This window comes from Triticum aestivum, chromosome 4D (genome assembly GCF_018294505.1).
Source record: "Triticum aestivum cultivar Chinese Spring chromosome 4D, IWGSC CS RefSeq v2.1, whole genome shotgun sequence".
Classification (NCBI taxonomy): Eukaryota; Viridiplantae; Streptophyta; class Magnoliopsida; order Poales; family Poaceae; genus Triticum; species Triticum aestivum.
In genome coordinates this window covers 58,792,422-58,799,069 of record NC_057805.1, presented here as the reverse complement: position 1 = coordinate 58,799,069, position 6,648 = coordinate 58,792,422, and positions in this window count along the sequence as shown.

Here is a 6,648-nt window from a genome sequence, read left to right as displayed (position 1 = left end):
TGCAAAGGGACTGGTCACTAGAAGCAGAAACACCCCAAGTATTTGGCGGATAAGAAGAATGGCAAAGTGAACAAGCTATATTTGATATACATGTTATTGATGTGTATTTTACTAGTGTTCGTAGCAACTCCTCGGTATTTGATACTGGTTCAGTTGCTAAGAGTAGTAACTCGAAACGGGAGTTGCAGAATGAACAGAGACTAGTTAAGGGTAAAGTGACGATGTGTGTTGGAAGTGGTTCCAAGATTGATATGATCATCATCGCACACTCCCTATACTTTCGGGATTAGTGTTGAACCTAAATAAGTGTTATTTGATGTTTGCGTTGAGCATAAATATGATTTGATCATGTTTATTGCAATACGGTTATTCATTTAAGTTAGAGAACAATTGTTGTTCTATTTACATGAATAGAACCTTGTATGGTAATACACACCAACGAAAATGGTTTGTTGGATCTCGATCGTGGTGATACACATATTCATAATATTGAAGCCAAAAAGATGCAAAGTTAATAATGATAGTGCAACTTATTTATGGCATTGCCGTTTAGGTCATATTGGTGTAAAGCGCATGAAGAAACTCCATGCTGATGGGCTTTTAGAATCACTTGATTATGAATCACTTGATGCTTGCAAACCATGCCTCTTGGGCAAGATGACTAAAACGCCGTTCTCCGGAACTATGGAGCGAGCAACAGATTTGTTGGAAATCATACATACTGATGTATGTGGTCCGATGAATATTGAGGCTCACAGCGGGTATCATTATTTTCTGACCTTCACACATGATTTGAGCAGATATGGGTATATCTACTTAATGAAACAGAAGTCTGAAACATTTGAAAAGTTCATATAATTTCAGAGTGAAGTGGAAAATCATCGTAACAAGAAAAATAAAGTTTCTACGATCTGATCGTGGAGAAGAATATTTGAGTTACGAGTTTGGTCTTCATTTGAAACAATGCGGAATAGTTTCGCAACTCACGCCACCTGGAACACCACAGCGTAACGGTGTGTCCGAACATTGTAACTATACTTTATTAAATATGGTGCAATCTATGATGTCTTTTACCGATTTACCACTATAGTTTTGGGGTTATGCATTAGAGACAGCTGCATTCACGTTAAATAGGGCACCATCTAAATCTGTTGAGACGACACCATATGAACTGTGGTTTGGCAAGAAACCAAAGTTGTCGTTTCTTAAAGTTTGGGGTAGCAATGCTTATGTGAAAAAGTTTCATCCTGATAAACTCAAACCCAAACTGGAGAAATGTGTCTTCATAGGATACCCAAAGGAGACAGTTGGGTACACCTTCTATCATAGATCCGAAGGCAAGACATTCGTTGCTAAGAATGGATCCTTTCTAGAGAAGGGTTTTCTCTCGAAAGAAGTGACTGGGAGGAATGTAGAACTTGATGAGGTAATTGTACCTTCTCCCGAATTGGAAAGTAGTTCATCACAGAAATCAGTTCTAATGATCTCTACACCAATTAGTGAGGAAGCTAATGATGATGATCATGAAACTTCAGATCAAGTTACTACCGAACCTCGTAGGTCAACCAGAGTGAGATCCGCACCAGAGTGGTACGGTAATCCTGTTCTGGAGGTCATGTTACTTGACCATGACGAACCTACGAACTATGAGGAAGCGATGATGAGCCCAGATTCCGCGAAATGGCTTGAGGCCATGAAATCTGAGATGGGATCCATGTATGAGAACAAAGTATGGACTTTGATTGACTTGCCCAATGATCAGCGAGCCATTGAGATTAAATGGATCTTCAAGAGGAAGACGGACGCTGATAGTAGTGTTACTATCTACAAAGCTAGAATTGTCGCAAAAGGTTTTCGACAAGTTCAAGGTGTTGACTATGATGAGAGTTTCTCACTCGTATCTATGCTTAAGTCTGTCCGAATCATGTTAGCAATTGCCGCATTTTATGAAATCTGGCAAATGGATAAACAAAACTACATTCCTTAATGGATTTATTAAAGAAGAGTTGTATATGATGCAACTAGAAGGTTTTGTCAATCCTAAAGGTGCTAACAAAATATGCAAGCTCCAGCAATCCATCTATGGACTGGTGCAAGCATCTCGGAGTTGGAATATACGCTTTGATAAGTTGATCAAAGCATATAGTTTTACACAGACTTGCGGTGAAGCCTGTATTTACAAGAAAGTGAGTGGGAGCACCACAACATTTCTGATAAGTATATGTGAATGACATATTGTTGATCGGAAATAATGTAGAATTTTCTGGAAAGCGTAAAGGAGTATTTGAAAGGAGTTTTTCAAAGAAAGACCTCGGTGAAGCTGCTTACATATTGAGCATCAAGATCTATAGAGATAGATCAAGACGCTTGATAAGTTTTTTCAATGAGTACATACCTTGACAAGATTTTGAAGTAGTTCAAAATGGAACAGTCAAAGAAAGAGTTCTTGCCTGTGTTACAAGGTGTGAAGTTGAGTAAGACTCAAAGCCCGACCACGGCAGAAGATAGAAAGAGAATGAAAGTCATTCCCTATACCTCAGCCATAGGTTCTATAAAGTATGCCATGCTGTGTACCAGATCTATTGTATACCCTGCACTGAGTTTAGCAAGGGAGTACAATAGTGATCTAGGAGTAGATCACTGGACAGCGGTAAAAAATTATCCTTAGTGGAATAAGGACATGTTTCTCGATTATGGAGGTGACAAAAGGTTCGTCGTAAACGGTTACGTCGATGCAAGCTTTGACACCGATCTGGATGACTCTAAGTCTCGATCTAGATACATATTGAAAGTGGGAGCTATTAGCTAGAGTAGCTCCGTGCAGAGCATTGTAAACATAGAAATTTGCAAAATACTTACGAATCTGAATGTGGCAGACCCGTTGACTAAACTTCTCTCACACGCAAAACATGATCACACCTTAGTACTCTTTGGGTGTTAATCACATAGCGATGTGAACTAGATTATTGACTCTAGTAAACCCTTTGGGTGTTGGTCACATGACGATGTGAACTATGGGTGTTAATCACATGGTGATGTGAACTATTGGTGTTAAATCACATGGCGATGTGAACTAGATTATTGACTCTAGTGCAAGTGGGAGACTGAAGGAAATATGCCCTAGAGGCAATAATAAATTTATTATTTATTTCCTTATTTCATGATAAATGTTTATTATTCATGCTAGAATTGTATTAACCGGAAACATGATACATGTGTGAATACATAGACAAACAGAGTGTCACTAGTATGCCTCTACTTGACTAGCTCGTTGATCAAAGATGGTTATGTTTCCTAACCATAGACATGAGTTGTCATTTGATTAACGGGGTCACATCATTAGGAGAATGATGTGATTGACTTGACCCATTCCGTTAGCTTAGCACTTGATCGTTTAGTATGTTGATATTGCTTTCTTCATGACTTATACATGTTCCTATGACTATGAGATTATGCAACTCCCATTTACCGGAGGAACACTTTGTGTGCTACCAAACGTCACAACATAACTGGGTGATTATAAAGGTGCTCTACAGGTGTCTCAGAAGGTACTTGTTGGGTTGGCGTATTTCGAGATTAGGATTTGTCACTCTGATTGTCGGAGAGGTATCTCTGGGCCCACTCGGTAATGCACATCACTATAAGCCTTGCAAGCATTGTAACTAATGAGTTAGTTGCGGGATGATGTATTACGGAACGAGTAAAGAGACTTGCCGGTAACGAGATTGAACTAGGTATTGAGATACCGACGATCGAATCTCGGGCAAGTAACATATCGATGACAAAGAACAACGTATGTTGTTATGCGGTCTGACCGATAAAGATCTTCGTAGAATATGTAGGAGCCAATATGGGCATCCAGGTTCCGCTATTGGTTATTGTCCAGAGAAGTGTCTCGGTCATGTCTACATAGTTCTCGAACCCGTAGGGTCCGCACGCTTAACGTTCGTTGACGATATAGCACTATGAGTTATGTATGTTGGTGACCGAATGTTGTTCGGAGTTTTGGATGAGATCACAGATATGACGAGGAACTCCGGAATGGTCCGGAAGTAAAGATTGATATGTGGATAGTGGTGTTTGATCTCCGGAATGGTTCCGGAATCCACCGGAAGGGGTTCCGGATGTTTCCCGAAATGTTTGGGTACGAGAACACTTTATTTGGGCCAAAGGGGAAAGCCCACAAGGTTTTTGGAAAGCACAAAAGGAAGTTTTGCGGAGTCCAGGGGCCAGACGCCGGGAACCCTGGCGTCTGGCCCTGGAGTCCGAGAAGGACTCTTGCCTTTCGGGTGAAACCGACTTTGTGGAGGCTTTTACTCCAAGTTTCGACCCCCAAGGCTCAACATATAAATAGAGGGGTAGGGCTAGCACCCAAGACACATCAATAAACACCAAGCCGTGTGCCGGCAACCCCGTCCCCTCTAGTTTATCCTCCATCATAGTTTTCGTAGTGCTTAGGCGAAGCCCTGCGAAGATTGTTCTTCACCAACACCGTCACCACGCCGTCGTGCTGCCGGAACTCATCTACTACTTCGCCCCTCTTGCTGGATCGAGAAGGCGAGGACGTCACCGAGCCGAACGTGTGCAGAACTCAGAGGTGTCGTGCTTTCGGTACTTGGATCGGTCGGATCGTGAAGACGTACGACTACATCAACCGCGTTGATATAACACTTCCGCAAACGGTCTACAAGGGTACGTAGACAACACTCTCCCCTCTCATTGTTATGCATCACCATGATCATGTGTGTGCGTAGGAAATTTTTGAAATTACTACGTTCCCCAACATTATCACCACCAAAAACAATCTTAGGCGACATATTGGCCTATGATAGATGACATTCTCGACTGTCACCGAAAATGGCCATCAGTGACAATTTTGGGTTCGTACCTAAGACACGATCTTGCATGATGGAGGAAGTGGTGCCATCAATATTTTATATTTATGACGACACTTCAGTGACGATGGGGGTAACGGGCGAAAAACATCACCGGGGTATTTTCCGTGATGAAAAACGGTTTTACGTGACACAAGTGAAACATCACAGAATAGACAAGATTTTGTAGTGACTGAGCACCACATTGTGACACTTTAGCACTTGTAATCCCCCATATCAATGAAGAACATGACATAGAGTTTTATGCTATAAATGGCGGCTAGAATTTCCATATCAATGAAGAACATGAAATAGTGTTTTATGCCATCAATGGTGGCCAGAACCTGTATAAAATCCTTTTGCCTTCTGTTTTCCTAACCAAGAAATCAAGAGCGTTTTAGTCCCTGGCCAAACACAAAAATACAGGGTATCCTTGATCCCTGGTGTCCCGAGTTTGCACTCCAACACCTCCCTTGATTTAAAGCCTGCCTTTCAAACACCCGACCTCTCCAAATCCAACAACCCATCCTATGGGAGTCTAAGTGTGAAGGAGATTATCTTTTGAAGCACAAGCAAGGGATTCTGTTGGGGAACGTAGCATGCAATTTCAAAAAAATTCCTACGACCACACAAGATCTATCTAGGAGATGCATAGCAACGAGAGGGGGAGAGTGTGTCCATGTACCCTCGTAGACTGAAAGCAGAAGCGTTAGGTTAACGCGGTTGATGTAGTCGAACGTCTTCACGATCCAACCGATCCAAGTACCAAACGTACGGCACCTCCGTGTCCAGCACACGTTCAACTCGATGACGTCCCTCGAACTCTTGATCCAGTAGAGGGTCGAGGGAGAGTTATGTTAGCACGACGGCGTGGTGACGGTGATGGTGATGTGATCCGCGCAGGGCTTTGCCTAAGCACTACATGAATATGGCCGGAGGAGCAAATTGTGGAGAGAGACGCTGCACACGGCTTGGAACAATTGTTGTGTCTCCAAGGGGTGCCCTGCCCACGTATATAAAGGAGGGAGAGGGAGGAGGCCGGCCCTAGGGGGTGCGCCATAAGGGGGAGTCCTACTAGGACTCCTAGTCCTAGTAGGATCCGCCCCCCCTTCTTTTCCTTCTCATGGAGGTGGAAAGGGGGAAGGAGAGGGAGTGGGAGAAGGAAAGGGGGGTGGCGCCCCCTTCCCTAAACCAATTCGGCCTCCTCCCTTGTGGGGGGCGCACCAGCCCCTTGTGGGCTGGTTATCCTCCCTCCTATGGCCCATATGGCCCATATCTTTCCCCGGGGGGTTCCGGTAACCCCTCCGGTACTCCGGTATGTACCCGATACACTCCGGAACCCTTCCGGTGTCCGAATACTACCTTCCAATATATCAATCTTTACCTCTCGACCATTTCGAGACTCCTCGTCATGTCCGTGATCTCATCCAGGACTCCAAACAAACTTCGGTCACCAAAACACACAACTCATAATACAAATCGTCATCAAACGTTAAGCGTGCGGACCCTACGGGTTCGAGAACTATGTAGACATGACCGAGACACATCTCTGGTCAATAACCAATAGAGGAACCTGGATGCTCATATTGTCTCCTACATATTCTACGAAGATCTTTATCGGTCAAACCACATAACAACATACGTCATTCCCTTTGTCATCGGTATGTTACTTGCCCGAGATTCGATCGTCGGTATCATCATACCTAGTTCAATCTCGTTACCGGCAAGTCTCTTTACTCGTTCCGTAATGCATCATCCCGTAACTAACTCATTC